This window comes from Balaenoptera ricei, chromosome 1 (genome assembly GCF_028023285.1).
Source record: "Balaenoptera ricei isolate mBalRic1 chromosome 1, mBalRic1.hap2, whole genome shotgun sequence".
Lineage (NCBI taxonomy): Eukaryota > Metazoa > Chordata > Mammalia > Artiodactyla > Balaenopteridae > Balaenoptera > Balaenoptera ricei.
This window is the reverse complement of record NC_082639.1, coordinates 107,875,304-107,889,651: the sequence shown is the minus strand read 5'-3', so window position 1 is coordinate 107,889,651 and position 14,348 is coordinate 107,875,304. Positions and strand designations below refer to the sequence as shown.

The window sequence follows — 14,348 nt, the reverse complement described above, 5'->3', positions numbered from 1 at the left end:
AGGCACGTTCTGTGCTAGTAGGAATCCCCCCGGACCGGCTGCCCTCCGGTCTCCTTCCCGGTTGCCTTGGCGGGCAGTGGGGTCTTGGGTCAGCCTGAGCGCTGGAACCGCCTACCTCGCGAAAGGCCCTTCTGGGAAGTGCAGCTGCCCCTTGGCTGTTGCCTGGATCTCTGTGCCCTGCACGGAGCGTAAAGGGTTCTGACAGGACACAAAGGTGACGAATCCTTCCCTGTAGTGAGTGGGAGGATGAGAGGACCAGATGGGAAATGCGTCCAAGGGAGGGGGTGTATTCTCAAGTGCTTGTCAGAATTGTCTGCATGGGTGGCTGCCCTATGATAATAGTGCTTAGTGTTGTCTTTTCCTGACCTCGACCCAGTCTCAGGTCCAGTGGGATCGGCTGCTCTAAACTTTCCGTTTTTCCGAAGCTTTGGAACTGGTACCGTTTTCCTGCGAGAAAGGCGGCACATCCTAGGAATTAGTCAGTGTCTGTCTACTCCATAGAGAGGCCAGGAGAGGGGCGTGCTGCTGTCTCTGTGGCGCAATGGGTTAGCGCGTTCGGCTGTTAATCGAAAGGTTGGTGGTTCGAGCCCACCCAGGGACGGTGGGTAGAGGTCTTAGAACCCATTCAGCGTTTTCCGTGCTGATTACCATTGCAGGTGTTCCATGCTGATTATCCCCTGTACTTCTGCTCCCACAAAGTTTACCGAACTGCAATCGGGGTCCTATCCACCTCACGACTGCTGCCTGTCTTGGGCCACACTCCCCTTCCCAGCTCTATTGTCTGTCGTCTCTATTGGACCCTATACTTGCCTAACTTACGGCCTTCTGAAAGAGATCGAGGAAGCCACGGTCTGGTGGGATAGTCTTTATTCTGCCAAGTCTACAGACTTGGACAAGAAAGTTATATTTTATGTGTCTCAAATTTTTCAGCTGTGAACGTTAGTAATTGTTCTATGAATGATGTTATCGGTGAACTCATCATCATAATTCTCCTCTGCATTTTTTTTTGATAAAGGCATTTCTTCCATGGTTGTGTAGTATTTGGTTTCATGGTTTCACGATGACGAATAGGCTGCAACCATCATTATTGTACACACACCTCTGACCACTCGTGCAGGTGTTTCCAGAGCGTAGAGAACTGCAAGTGCAAGTGCTACCTTTAGTGTTTCTGTGCTTCTAATGTTGGTAAATCCTTCAAGTTTGCCCTCCACAGAAGTGGCACTGAATCATATTCCATTTTATTTTCCAGTCTTCCAATGTCCCTTTCTTCATTTACTTGCCAACACAGCAACCTTTCTATACATCTCTCTATGGTAGTCTAACTAATAAAGGGAGCAGTGCCCTCCCGACATAACTAAGGGGAAGGACAACAGGGGGACCCTGTGGGCAGTACACAGAGATATTCTATTGCATACGTTCGAAAGCTCAACATTCAATATTTTTAAAGTCTCCCAATAACTGTAATGGTTTTCTCTGCAGACCTAGTCAACAGGGTCCAGAGAAGACTGCCCAGAGTGACCTCTTTGACAACGTCCTGCCAAGCAACTTATCCAAAGAGAAGAATCTCGCTGATCCCAGAAGTTTTTTCCTTCTCCCCTTTTCTCTTTTATTTATACATTTTGGTTATACTTTTAATTTGATGCAAACAATCTAATGCCTGTCCTTCCTCCTATAAAATGGGGAATTCGCATGGGAATAAGTGTTTCTATGTTATTCCTTGACCGTTTTTTGTTTGTTTTTTGGCTGTGACGATACAAATTAGCCCATCTAAGACACCTCGTGGGAGCCAACAGAATCCTGCCCCCCACAAGTTCGTGCTTCAGACCTGGACCCTTAGAGCTATTGGCTCGTGTTTGCTCTGTTCTGTTCTAGCTCATGTGCAGGAATGGAGCATTTTGGCTTTTTCATACTGTGTGGTTACTGGACACGGATTTTGTCTCTCTCTCTCCCTCTCATTTGTGCATCACTAATTTCTCATCTCAGTGCGGGATTCTGGTTTTAATTTTAGGAAGTGAACTTCTGGGGATAATCCCTGTTGGGTGGCGGTTGACAGGGATCCATTCCCTGTTAGGTAGAAGATGACAGCTAATCCGGACCATGAGTCTTTTTTGTCTGATGCTTGTCCTGAGGATTCTGGTGTTTCCTGGTATGAGACACCACAGCAGTGAGAAGCTGTCCACCTCTTGTCTTTCCACTATTTGCTAAAAGCCACGTGGGCCCAGTCAACCCTTGTCAATAACTGCAAAAGTGTAGTAGCTACAATAAGGACGATCTTAATATGCAATGGTTCCCTCGTAAGGAACTCAACATTAATAAGGGGGATTAATACAGGAAGAATATGGAATTTTTAGCACGGAATAGGCAGCTTTCTTTCATTGGTATACTCAAGGTTCTAAATAACTGAAAAAATTCAAACCAATGTCCTTCAGGGATGGCAGAAAGCAGAGGAGAGACATAGCATTACAAACAAGCAACAAAGTCAGCAACATGAGCACTTGTGACAACCCTACAAATCAAGATTTAAACCTTCCAGAACTGTAAGCCAGTTCGGTCCTTAATAAAAATGGATGAGGAGCAATGACTTCATGCACAGATACATACCCTGGAGACTCAAAAGCATATCACAGAATTACTCTGAGTTTCATTAATGAGCTTCCTTCAAGGACCTAATGTGGCTTACTTATTTCATTTTGTTTCCCTCACTGTCAGTTGCTGTTAAAACCTATCATTGCCTCTGCTTTCACCTTAAATAATGCCCACTAGTTTGATGAATTTTTTTCCCTTTAAATATATCTTCTCAGAAGCAAAACAATATACTTTCTCTTCCTTGGGAGAGAATAGACAAAGTAGGCCTCTAAAAATTTAAATTAATTAAAAATTAATTCCGCAAGTAATTTCAGGAAAGTAATAATCACTCGTATAAATTCAAAATAAGAAAATTAAGAATTTCTGGGAAGAATGCTTTACTACTTATGCTTTCAATGTGGTATTTATATAAGGAAAAATTTTGTTGTGGAATTGGTGACAAGGAACAATAACAGATTTAGCTGTAGATTAAATTAATGGTCTTGATCCCTCGGAACACCAGTGAGAAACGAAATGAAATGGATTACAAAGATGACCCTTAATACTTTTAAGCAATTTAAATAATTTATACATTTTACATATAATGACATTTAAAATGTTTATGTCATGTCATGTGCTTTTATCGAGGTTACTCAGAAAAATTAGATTGGTTTAATAATTTTGGTCTAAAAACGACTATATATATATTTTCAGATTATGTTCTGATGTAGAAAATAATGGTGGTATAATATACTGTTATGTAAGTCTTGGCTTTATTATGGCTTGAAAATCTGAGTTACGTTGGACTTCCTAAATTTCCTGTACTGGTTGTACTGGTTAAATAAGCAAACGTATCCAATAAGTTTTCAACGACTAAAACTTTAAATTTATGTGTTGAAGTATATTAAATATACTAGTCAAGTACATTAAATATACTAATATCTTTAAAGAGGAATGAAAACTTGTAGTTCTAGAAACCAGACGACTCAATTATTCCACTGACAATTTTTGGTAAATATTTTTAGGCGTCATCTGATATATGATTCCATATATACCAATATATGATTCCAACATTCCCATGTTCCAACATGCGTCAGCTTAAATTACGAGTTCAAGATCTAGAGTTAACTTCAATCCTTTGACTAACAGTAAATTGATTTATTTAACGAATCATCTTTGGTTGCCTGCAAATTCTCTCTGTCTTTGTCCTTCCCGTTTGCCCTAATTTCATGATAGGTCGGTCGACAACAGTGCTTTCGTTGGGGAATGCTGTTGTTTTCTGGCTTCACATATATTTCTATAGTTTGTAGGTTTGTGGCTGGTGCTGTGGCTATTCTTATGTGTTCCCTTGACAAAAGTTCAGTAGAGTGGCTTGTGTTTTCACTGCTCTGACACGTCAGAATCATAACCTTCATGATGCGCACTGCACGGCTTCTGAAACCTTCTCAAAGCGCCTCCTTGCTTCTTGTTACACATTCATTTTTTGCATGGCACTTGCCTTTTATCACAGCAAGCACCAAAATCCAGCTTGGCAAAGAAATGATATCATTGAAAACAATGTAGAATAATCTAATGTTGGCAGGTTTTACTATGTAAATTACACCTCAATGAAGCTTACTTTAAAAAAAAAAAAGGACAAACAAAACCAAATGGTGACAGGATGGAGAGCACTGGAAATTCTTATTCATTTCTGGAAAGGGTATAAAAAAGTTCCACAGGTTGGAAAACAAATTTGGCAGCATCCACTGAGGGTCATACATACACAGTTACATGCTGTGGCCCAGAAATCGTACTTTTAGCTGTGCTATACCTTTGACCTGTGCTCTCCAATGTGATAGGTGCAAGCCACATGTAGCTACTGAACACTTGAAAGTTGCTAGGGCCACAGGTTGTAATGATAATATTTTGATGTAGTAAGTCTCCTAAAACATTAAAATAGATTAAAATAGAAAATTCAAAATTCCTTGTGACAGGTTTGAAAACTAATAAAGGGAAGCGTCACTCAGATGAAGTCGGGAGACCAGAAGTGGGAGCTCTCATGGGGTACCACTCAAGTTCAAAGACAGGAAGTATCGTCAATTACAAACCCAAACAGAAGAAGCATCAACAGGAAGAATCATCGATTACAGGCCCCAACAGAAAGACAGGCACGTTGCATCTCCCGCAGGAAATCAGCAACTTGGCAATGAGAAACCGTCATCACCCTGAACTTTCACTTTTCTCCAGTGGACTTGGGTTCAAAACAACCTCCCTCAGCTTCCTCCTCTCTCTCTGTAAAATAAGGTTCCTTCCTCTCCTTTGTTTGTGGGACTTGCCTATGGCTTTTGCTATAGCTTGCTTGTCCTGAATTGCCATTCTTCCGCTATTCCTGAATAAACGCTTTTTGTTGGAAAAAAACAAAAAACAAACCCCCCACCCCAACTTTTGTATATTTTTATTTTCATAAATTTTTAAAATTGATTTTGTGTATTTGTTTTTGGCTGCGTTGGGTCTTCGTTGCTGGGCGAGGGCTTTCTCTAGTTGCAGTGATTGGGGGCTGCTCTTCACTGTGGTGGCTTCTCTTGTTGCGGAGCACGGGCTCTAGGCGGGCAGGCGTCAGTAGTTGTGGCAGGAGGGCTCAGTAGTTGTGGCTCACGGGCTCTAGAGCATAGGCTCAGTAGTTGGGGTGCACGGGCTTAGTTGCTCCACAGCATGTGGGATCTTCCCGGAACAGGGCTCGACCCCGTGTCCCCTGCCTTGGCAGGCGGATTCTTAACCAATGCGCAACCAGGGAAACGCTCAAAAGTATTATTTTGAAAGTCAACACTGGCATTATTCTGTTGGAATGGGGTGCTCTAGAAAAATGTGTATGTCCCCCAAAAGTCATAAAAAAATGTTCGTACCATTTCAGAATATCCTCAAGTGGAAACAACTGAAATGTCCAACAGTTCAAAACTACGTGGAGTTATATTCTTACAAGGCATACACACAGAGACAAAGAACTACGTGAAAAATAGGGTTAAATTTCATAGACATAACGTTGAGTGAAAGAAGTCGGACCCATGCCCCTCCATCCCCCCAAACCCAGTGCATGCCCTGTGATTCAATTTATGTGAAAGTAACAGGCAGAGAGGTTGGCAGGGGTATGTGTGTGATTACTCTGAGCTCTTGCATGGGAAGAGTCATGAGGAAGCCTTCTGTGGTCTGGTAATTTTGCATACCTTAGTTATTTAGGTTGCTTTATCAGTTACTCAGGTTGGTGTACACTGGTGATGGTTTGGGAAGTGTACACTCTTTGTACTTTATGCATATTATGCCTCATTGTTTTAAAGTTTAATGCCACTTGGTTATTGGTAAAGTGATATTGATACTTTTCCTTCTGCTTTGTCCTGGGCTAGGAGGGAAAGTAAGTTCAAAGTAGTTACTGTGATATTTTTGCTGTCCTCAGATTTTTGGCTTCCCTTCACTATCGGATATCTGACTACTTACGCATATGCTGCTCACAACCATTACCTTAAGCTGACATTCCACTGTTAATACTGTGTCAAAGAGAGAACCAAGTGTTCATGACCAAATCTGCTCTTTTAAGAATCAATATGAGTCAAGGAATGTGGGCGGTATAGGAAATTGAGAAATTCTGATGAGGAAAGTAGTTCAATTAGGCTTAACTAACTCACAGGTGCCAAAGGGGGACACTGGCAGGTAGTACACAAAGAATAGCCGCCACATGCATTTCACCACTCAACTCTCAAGAATTTTTGAGCATCCACACATAGCCAAAAGCGTTTACCTGATTAGCTCGGAACTTCACTAGATTAAACCCTCCTGATAAGCTGTTTGATGGCTTTCAGCTATCTGTTCCTCCAGGAAAGGGAAAACTCCCCTTTCTCAGGCTTTGTGTGTGTGTGTGTGTGTGTGTGTGTTTCCTCTCTTCTCTTTTCTGGCTTTTTTATAAATCCTGCCTTTGTTTAATGACAACATCCTAATAACTGTTTCCCATTTTTATTAGTAACCATGTGAGCTAACTCCTTCAAAATCTCTTTACTACTTGAAGCAAGTCAGAAAGAGAAAAACAAATATCGTATATTAACGCATATATGAGGAACCTAGAAAAATGGTTCAGATGACCCGGTTTGCAGGGCAGAAAGAGAGACACAGATGTAGAGAACAAACATATGGACCCCAACGGGGGGGGAAAGCGGCAGAGGGGTTGGTGGTGGTGGGATGCGTTGGGAGATTGGGATTGACATATATACACTAATATATATCAAATAACTATTAAGAACCTGCTGTATTAAAAATATTTTTTTAAATTCAAAAATAATCTCTTTACTACTAATGTTGAAGTATGATTTTCATATTCACATGTGTATACACTATGTTGGTAGCTTTGAAATCTATTCTTGGGTGGAGACTGCCATGGAACGGGAAAGTTTAGGTCTTCAATGGTTGGAAGCTAGGTCCTTCTTAGTCTTTAAAGAGACAGTTTCCAGTTAGTATGTGTTTAACAAACGCATCGTCATTCTCTCTGCGTCTAACGTCGTTGCTTCTCCAATGGTCCTGTTTACTCTTTCTCCTCTTCTTCTTCATTTCATTAATGAGTTTGGGGAGGTTTGTAGGCCTACCTTTCAATCTTCTCTTCCTTTTGATATATTGGAGGTTGAACAAGGAAGGGATGCAAATCTCAGTGAAGTTTTCTCAGTTACCCGTGAGCATGGTGGCCAAGGGGAGGGGCTCTGCAGGCAAACTGCTTGGGTCTGAGTGCTGGCTCTCACTGTCACGGGGGGGGGGGGGGTGGTGGTGGTGGTGAGACCCTGGAAAGGTTAGCTCAGCTTTTCCGTGCCTCAGTGTTCTCATCTGCAACAAGGGGTGGTAAAGTCCTACACTATCTTCCAGGGTTGTTATGTGGACTTAGTAAGTGATTCCACAGTAAAGCACTGAGGAACAGTGCTGGTCACTGAGTAAAGCTCGAGCAAGCTGGTATTATCGTTATTATGAAGTCTTTTATTTCCCCTTCTAACTGTACCACTGCTGACTTTCAACATTCCCCAGAACAAACTGCGATTGTTTAAATGTTTAGCTGACCTCTTCTCCCTCATGTTAGTGACCTGCATCTGGGAAATTGGTTGCTTTGGATGGTGATCGAACTGGTGATCTAAAGGCAGTGGGGGACTGGATCCAGCTTCATCAGATTCTTGGACCTTGGGCAGGCATGACGATCGTTTAGCTCATGGTAGACAATCTCTTGCACATGTTTCTATAGCAAGAGCTTTTCATAGATAGTCAGACATACCTTAAGTATTATAAGAAAAGTGCAAGTATGTACCAGTGACCTGTCTTTGTGGGTGTTGTTGTTGTTTGAAGAAATCAAAGGAAGAAAATAGAATTTACCTGGGAGTTGTAGATTTCCTCCTTCAGGTATGACGGAGTGTTTGTAGCAAGCTAGCATTCACCCTGAAGACGACTCAATCCAGTCTGGATGAAAGCAATTCTGTTTGAAGGCTTTGGAGAAATGCAGCTAGGACCCACAGGATCCGCTCCAGAGAGAGAGAAGCTCACTGGAATGAACCTAATTCTCTACCTTTTCCCCTTAGGCCCAAAGGGCACTTGCCCGAACCCCCGGCTCCCGCGGCTTCTGGGAGCTGAGGAGTCAGCAGCGGGGGCGACCCCTGCACTCGGGGGCATAGCCGTGGATCCGAGGACTCTGCGGTCGGTGCGGGAGCCCGAAGGCCGACTGTGGGAGGCTCGGGGGTCCTCCCTTCGGGCCAGGCGAGGAACCCTGAAAGCAGGGCCTGTCGGAAGCCGCAGTCTCCTTGCCTGAGAGATCTCGGGGCTTCAAGGTTCATTCTGCAGTTTAAAAAGTTGGCGACTAGGATAGTGGTGGCAGGACCTACGGATTTCAGGGATGCGCCACTAAGCGGCAGCACCCGCCGTGTTTCCGTAGTGTAGCGGTTATCACGTTCGCCTCACACGCGAAAGGTCCCCGGTTCGAAACCGGGCGGAAACAAGCGTTCTTCCTTTCTGAAGTTTTTACCTTCCCACTCCAAAAACCAAAACGGGCGAAAGGCAGGGGGTGAGGCGGCGGGCGCAGCCTCAGTTTCCATCCCCAAGGTACAGGCCAGGAGTTCCCTTACTGCCTGAGAGCCTGCTCAGCACCAGGAACCCGCCCGCCTTTCTCTGCTCTGAGGCACCGCGGAGCGCAGGCCACAGCCAGCTAATCCAAGTGGGCAAAGGACAAGGCTGACTTCGGGTCAGTTTTACATCCGGAAATCCCCTCACCTACTAAGCAGGCGCCTAAACCTCTTCCACATGTTCACACGAGTTATGTCTCTGAAAACCAAGGAGTCCATCCCTGTGAAGCACACTTGGCTTTCCCCCACCTCGGCACAGCTACGCAACAGTTTGATCTGCGTGACGCCACAAAAGAGACCGAACCCGACTGTGCACCGGGGACCCGAGCCAAAGACACGGAAATGAACAATGTCAGGCTCCACGAATTGAGCCGGTCGCGGAGGGGAAGGAGCCCGTCGCGGTGCCGTCTCCAGGAGAGCCCCCAGAGCCAGGGCAGAGATCAGGAAGTGGACGGATCCGCCCATCCCCTGCTGACATCCCAGTCGGCACCTGACTCAAGGGAAAAGCGAGGTTCAGAAAGAGAGCAGGACCTTGGCTCGGCAGCACACAGCGCTGAAGCTAGACCAGGACGGACCTTGTGTCCTGTCTCAGGGCCCAAGGCGTCGCCCAAGACTGGAGAGGTGAAGGGTGATGAGCAGCCGGGCAAGGGCTGGGAGCCTTGCACAGCTGCATTCAGCCCTGGGCTTCTGGGAAATCTCCGTTCCTGCTCTCCGGGTCTCTGAAGTTTAGTCTTGACTTTTACAACTTTCACCTGGAGACGCTACGTCGGGGCTCCTCAATGGTTCCCTGGTGGTCTAGTGGCTAGGATTCGGCGCTTTCACCGCTGCGGCCCGGGTTCGATTCCCGGTCAGGGAAGCCTCTGCAAAAGTTTTTTTCTTTTTTTTCCCCTTCAGCGTCTCCACTGGCAGGAGGCTTCCTCTTCCTGCCCCGACCAGAGCTGTGTTTTGCTTCAAGGTTCAGATGCAGAAGAGCTTCTGCACTGAGTCCCCAAATGCCGGCGAGTGCCGGCCTCAGGGTCCTTGACATCGCGCAGGCTGGAGGACGTGAGATGTAATGGACAGCCTGGGCTGGCCGGCTCTCGCCTCGGCTCTTTTCCCCCTGCATGTTACAAACCCGAAGTCTTATTTACCGCGTTTTCATCCCAAGAGAATCGGAGACTCGAGTTCCAAACATTCATTAAGAACCAAAACCAAAGCCCTTTGAAACATACAAGAAAGTTGCAAGAGGAATAACATCGTATATTCTGTACGTAAGTGCACAGTAAACATGTTCCCACGTTGGGTTTCTCACTCTCTCTCCGTACATAAGAATGGCGACACCACTTGAGAGTTCCGTGCAGACCTCTCCACTCAAGATTGCTCCTTTCGTTTGGCGTGTCTCTCAAAGGCAGCTTCTGCGGGACTTGTCCTCCAAGACCAGGGGAAGCCTCTGTCCTCGCGAGGAGGCCCCCTTGCCCTTTCAGGAGCCTGAAATCCGTTCTCTTCAGGCTGTAGAGAAGCTTCCAGAGGAGTTTTATTCAGCTCCCCCCGAAGTGCAGGCCAGGCACGTTCTGTGCTAGTAGGAATCCCCCCGGACCGGCTGCCCTCCGGTCTCCTTCCCGGTTGCCTTGGCGGGCAGTGGGGTCTTGGGTCAGCCTGAGCGCTGGAACCGCCTACCTCGCGAAAGGCCCTTCTGGGAAGTGCAGCTGCCCCTTGGCTGTTGCCTGGATCTCTGTGCCCTGCACGGAGCGTAAAGGGTTCTGACAGGACACAAAGGTGACGAATCCTTCCCTGTAGTGAGTGGGAGGATGAGAGGACCAGATGGGAAATGCGTCCAAGGGAGGGGGTGTATTCTCAAGTGCTTGTCAGAATTGTCTGCATGGGTGGCTGCCCTATGATAATAGTGCTTAGTGTTGTCTTTTCCTGACCTCGACCCAGTCTCAGGTCCAGTGGGATCGGCTGCTCTAAACTTTCCGTTTTTCCGAAGCTTTGGAACTGGTACCGTTTTCCTGCGAGAAAGGCGGCACATCCTAGGAATTAGTCAGTGTCTGTCTACTCCATAGAGAGGCCAGGAGAGGGGCGTGCTGCTGTCTCTGTGGCGCAATGGGTTAGCGCGTTCGGCTGTTAATCGAAAGGTTGGTGGTTCGAGCCCACCCAGGGACGGTGGGTAGAGGTCTTAGAACCCATTCAGCGTTTTCCGTGCTGATTACCATTGCAGGTGTTCCATGCTGATTATCCCCTGTACTTCTGCTCCCACAAAGTTTACCGAACTGCAATCGGGGTCCTATCCACCTCACGACTGCTGCCTGTCTTGGGCCACACTCCCCTTCCCAGCTCTATTGTCTGTCGTCTCTATTGGACCCTATACTTGCCTAACTTACGGCCTTCTGAAAGAGATCGAGGAAGCCACGGTCTGGTGGGATAGTCTTTATTCTGCCAAGTCTACAGACTTGGACAAGAAAGTTATATTTTATGTGTCTCAAATTTTTCAGCTGTGAACGTTAGTAATTGTTCTATGAATGATGTTATCGGTGAACTCATCATCATAATTCTCCTCTGCATTTTTTTTTGATAAAGGCATTTCTTCCATGGTTGTGTAGTATTTGGTTTCATGGTTTCACGATGACGAATAGGCTGCAACCATCATTATTGTACACACACCTCTGACCACTCGTGCAGGTGTTTCCAGAGCGTAGAGAACTGCAAGTGCAAGTGCTACCTTTAGTGTTTCTGTGCTTCTAATGTTGGTAAATCCTTCAAGTTTGCCCTCCACAGAAGTGGCACTGAATCATATTCCATTTTATTTTCCAGTCTTCCAATGTCCCTTTCTTCATTTACTTGCCAACACAGCAACCTTTCTATACATCTCTCTATGGTAGTCTAACTAATAAAGGGAGCAGTGCCCTCCCGACATAACTAAGGGGAAGGACAACAGGGGGACCCTGTGGGCAGTACACAGAGATATTCTATTGCATACGTTCAAAAGCTCAACATTCAATATTTTTAAAGTCTCCCAATAACTGTAATGGTTTTCTCTGCAGACCTAGTCAACAGGGTCCAGAGAAGACTGCCCAGAGTGACCTCTTTGACAACGTCCTGCCAAGCAACTTATCCAAAGAGAAGAATCTCGCTGATCTCAGAAGTTTTTTCCTTCTCCCCTTTTCTCTTTTATTTATACATTTTGGTTATACTTTTAATTTGATGCAAACAATCTAATGCCTGTCCTTCCTCCTATAAAATGGGGAATTCGCATGGGAATAAGTGTTTCTATGTTATTCCTTGACCGTTTTTTGTTTGTTTTTTGGCTGTGACGATACAAATTAGCCCATCTAAGACACCTCGTGGGAGCCAACAGAATCCTGCCCCCCACAAGTTCGTGCTTCAGACCTGGACCCTTAGAGCTATTGGCTCGTGTTTGCTCTGTTCTGTTCTAGCTCATGTGCAGGAATGGAGCATTTTGGCTTTTTCATACTGTGTGGTTACTGGACACGGATTTTGTCTCTCTCTCTCCCTCTCATTTGTGCATCACTAATTTCTCATCTCAGTGCGGGATTCTGGTTTTAATTTTAGGAAGTGAACTTCTGGGGATAATCCCTGTTGGGTGGCGGTTGACAGGGATCCATTCCCTGTTAGGTAGAAGATGACAGCTAATCCGGACCATGAGTCTTTTTTGTCTGATGCTTGTCCTGAGGATTCTGGTGTTTCCTGGTATGAGACACCACAGCAGTGAGAAGCTGTCCACCTCTTGTCTTTCCACTATTTGCTAAAAGCCACGTGGGCCCAGTCAACCCTTGTCAATAACTGCAAAAGTGTAGTAGCTACAATAAGGACGATCTTAATATGCAATGGTTCCCTCGTAAGGAACTCAACATTAATAAGGGGGATTAATACAGGAAGAATATGGAATTTTTAGCACGGAATAGGCAGCTTTCTTTCATTGGTATACTCAAGGTTCTAAATAACTGAAAAAATTCAAACCAATGTCCTTCAGGGATGGCAGAAAGCAGAGGAGAGACATAGCATTACAAACAAGCAACAAAGTCAGCAACATGAGCACTTGTGACAACCCTACAAATCAAGATTTAAACCTTCCAGAACTGTAAGCCAGTTCGGTCCTTAATAAAAATGGATGAGGAGCAATGACTTCATGCACAGATACATACCCTGGAGACTCAAAAGCATATCACAGAATTACTCTGAGTTTCATTAATGAGCTTCCTTCAAGGACCTAATGTGGCTTACTTATTTCATTTTGTTTCCCTCACTGTCAGTTGCTGTTAAAACCTATCATTGCCTCTGCTTTCACCTTAAATAATGCCCACTAGTTTGATGAATTTTTTTCCCTTTAAATATATCTTCTCAGAAGCAAAACAATATACTTTCTCTTCCTTGGGAGAGAATAGACAAAGTAGGCCTCTAAAAATTTAAATTAATTAAAAATTAATTCCGCAAGTAATTTCAGGAAAGTAATAATCACTCGTATAAATTCAAAATAAGAAAATTAAGAATTTCTGGGAAGAATGCTTTACTACTTATGCTTTCAATGTGGTATTTATATAAGGAAAAATTTTGTTGTGGAATTGGTGACAAGGAACAATAACAGATTTAGCTGTAGATTAAATTAATGGTCTTGATCCCTCGGAACACCAGTGAGAAACGAAATGAAATGGACTACAAAGATGACCCTTAATACTTTTAAGCAATTTAAATAATTTATACATTTTACATATAATGACATTTAAAATGTTTATGTCATGTCATGTGCTTTTATCGAGGTTACTCAGAAAAATTAGATTGGTTTAATAATTTTGGTCTAAAAACGACTATATATATATTTTCAGATTATGTTCTGATGTAGAAAATAATGGTGGTATAATATACTGTTATGTAAGTCTTGGCTTTATTATGGCTTGAAAATCTGAGTTACGTTGGACTTCCTAAATTTCCTGTACTGGTTGTACTGGTTAAATAAGCAAACGTATCCAATAAGTTTTCAACGACTAAAACTTTAAATTTATGTGTTGAAGTATATTAAATATACTAGTCAAGTACATTAAATATACTAATATCTTTAAAGAGGAATGAAAACTTGTAGTTCTAGAAACCAGACGACTCAATTATTCCACTGACAATTTTTGGTAAATATTTTTAGGCGTCATCTGATATATGATTCCATATATACCAATATATGATTCCAACATTCCCATGTTCCAACATGCGTCAGCTTAAATTACGAGTTCAAGATCTAGAGTTAACTTCAATCCTTTGACTAACAGTAAATTGATTTATTTAACGAATCATCTTTGGTTGCCTGCAAATTCTCTCTGTCTTTGTCCTTCCCGTTTGCCCTAATTTCATGATAGGTCGGTCGACAACAGTGCTTTCGTTGGGGAATGCTGTTGTTTTCTGGCTTCACATATATTTCTATAGTTTGTAGGTTTGTGGCTGGTGCTGTGGCTATTCTTATGTGTTCCCTTGACAAAAGTTCAGTAGAGTGGCTTGTGTTTTCACTGCTCTGACACGTCAGAATCATAACCTTCATGATGCGCACTGCACGGCTTCTGAAACCTTCTCAAAGCGCCTCCTTGCTTCTTGTTACACATTCATTTTTTGCATGGCACTTGCCTTTTATCACAGCAAGCACCAAAATCCAGCTTGGCAAAGAAATGATATCATTGAAAACAATGTAGAATA

The 14,348-nt window shown here is 44.0% G+C and overlaps 3 non-coding genes across 3 annotated transcripts; all 3 read left to right on the top strand.

Moving 5' to 3' along the window:
• The first annotated feature begins 527 nt into the window (after positions 1 to 527).
• On the top strand, positions 528 to 601 carry TRNAN-GUU (transfer RNA asparagine (anticodon GUU)). The gene has a single exon. It is a non-coding gene; the product is annotated as a tRNA-Asn (tRNA).
• A 7,877-nt stretch (positions 602 to 8,478) lies between these two features.
• Positions 8,479 to 8,551, top strand: TRNAV-CAC (transfer RNA valine (anticodon CAC)). The gene has a single exon. It is a non-coding gene; the product is annotated as a tRNA-Val (tRNA).
• Positions 8,552 to 10,743: 2,192 nt separating this feature from the next.
• TRNAN-GUU (transfer RNA asparagine (anticodon GUU)) lies at positions 10,744 to 10,817 on the top strand. The gene has a single exon. It is a non-coding gene; the product is annotated as a tRNA-Asn (tRNA).
• Positions 10,818 to 14,348: the final 3,531 nt, after the last annotated feature.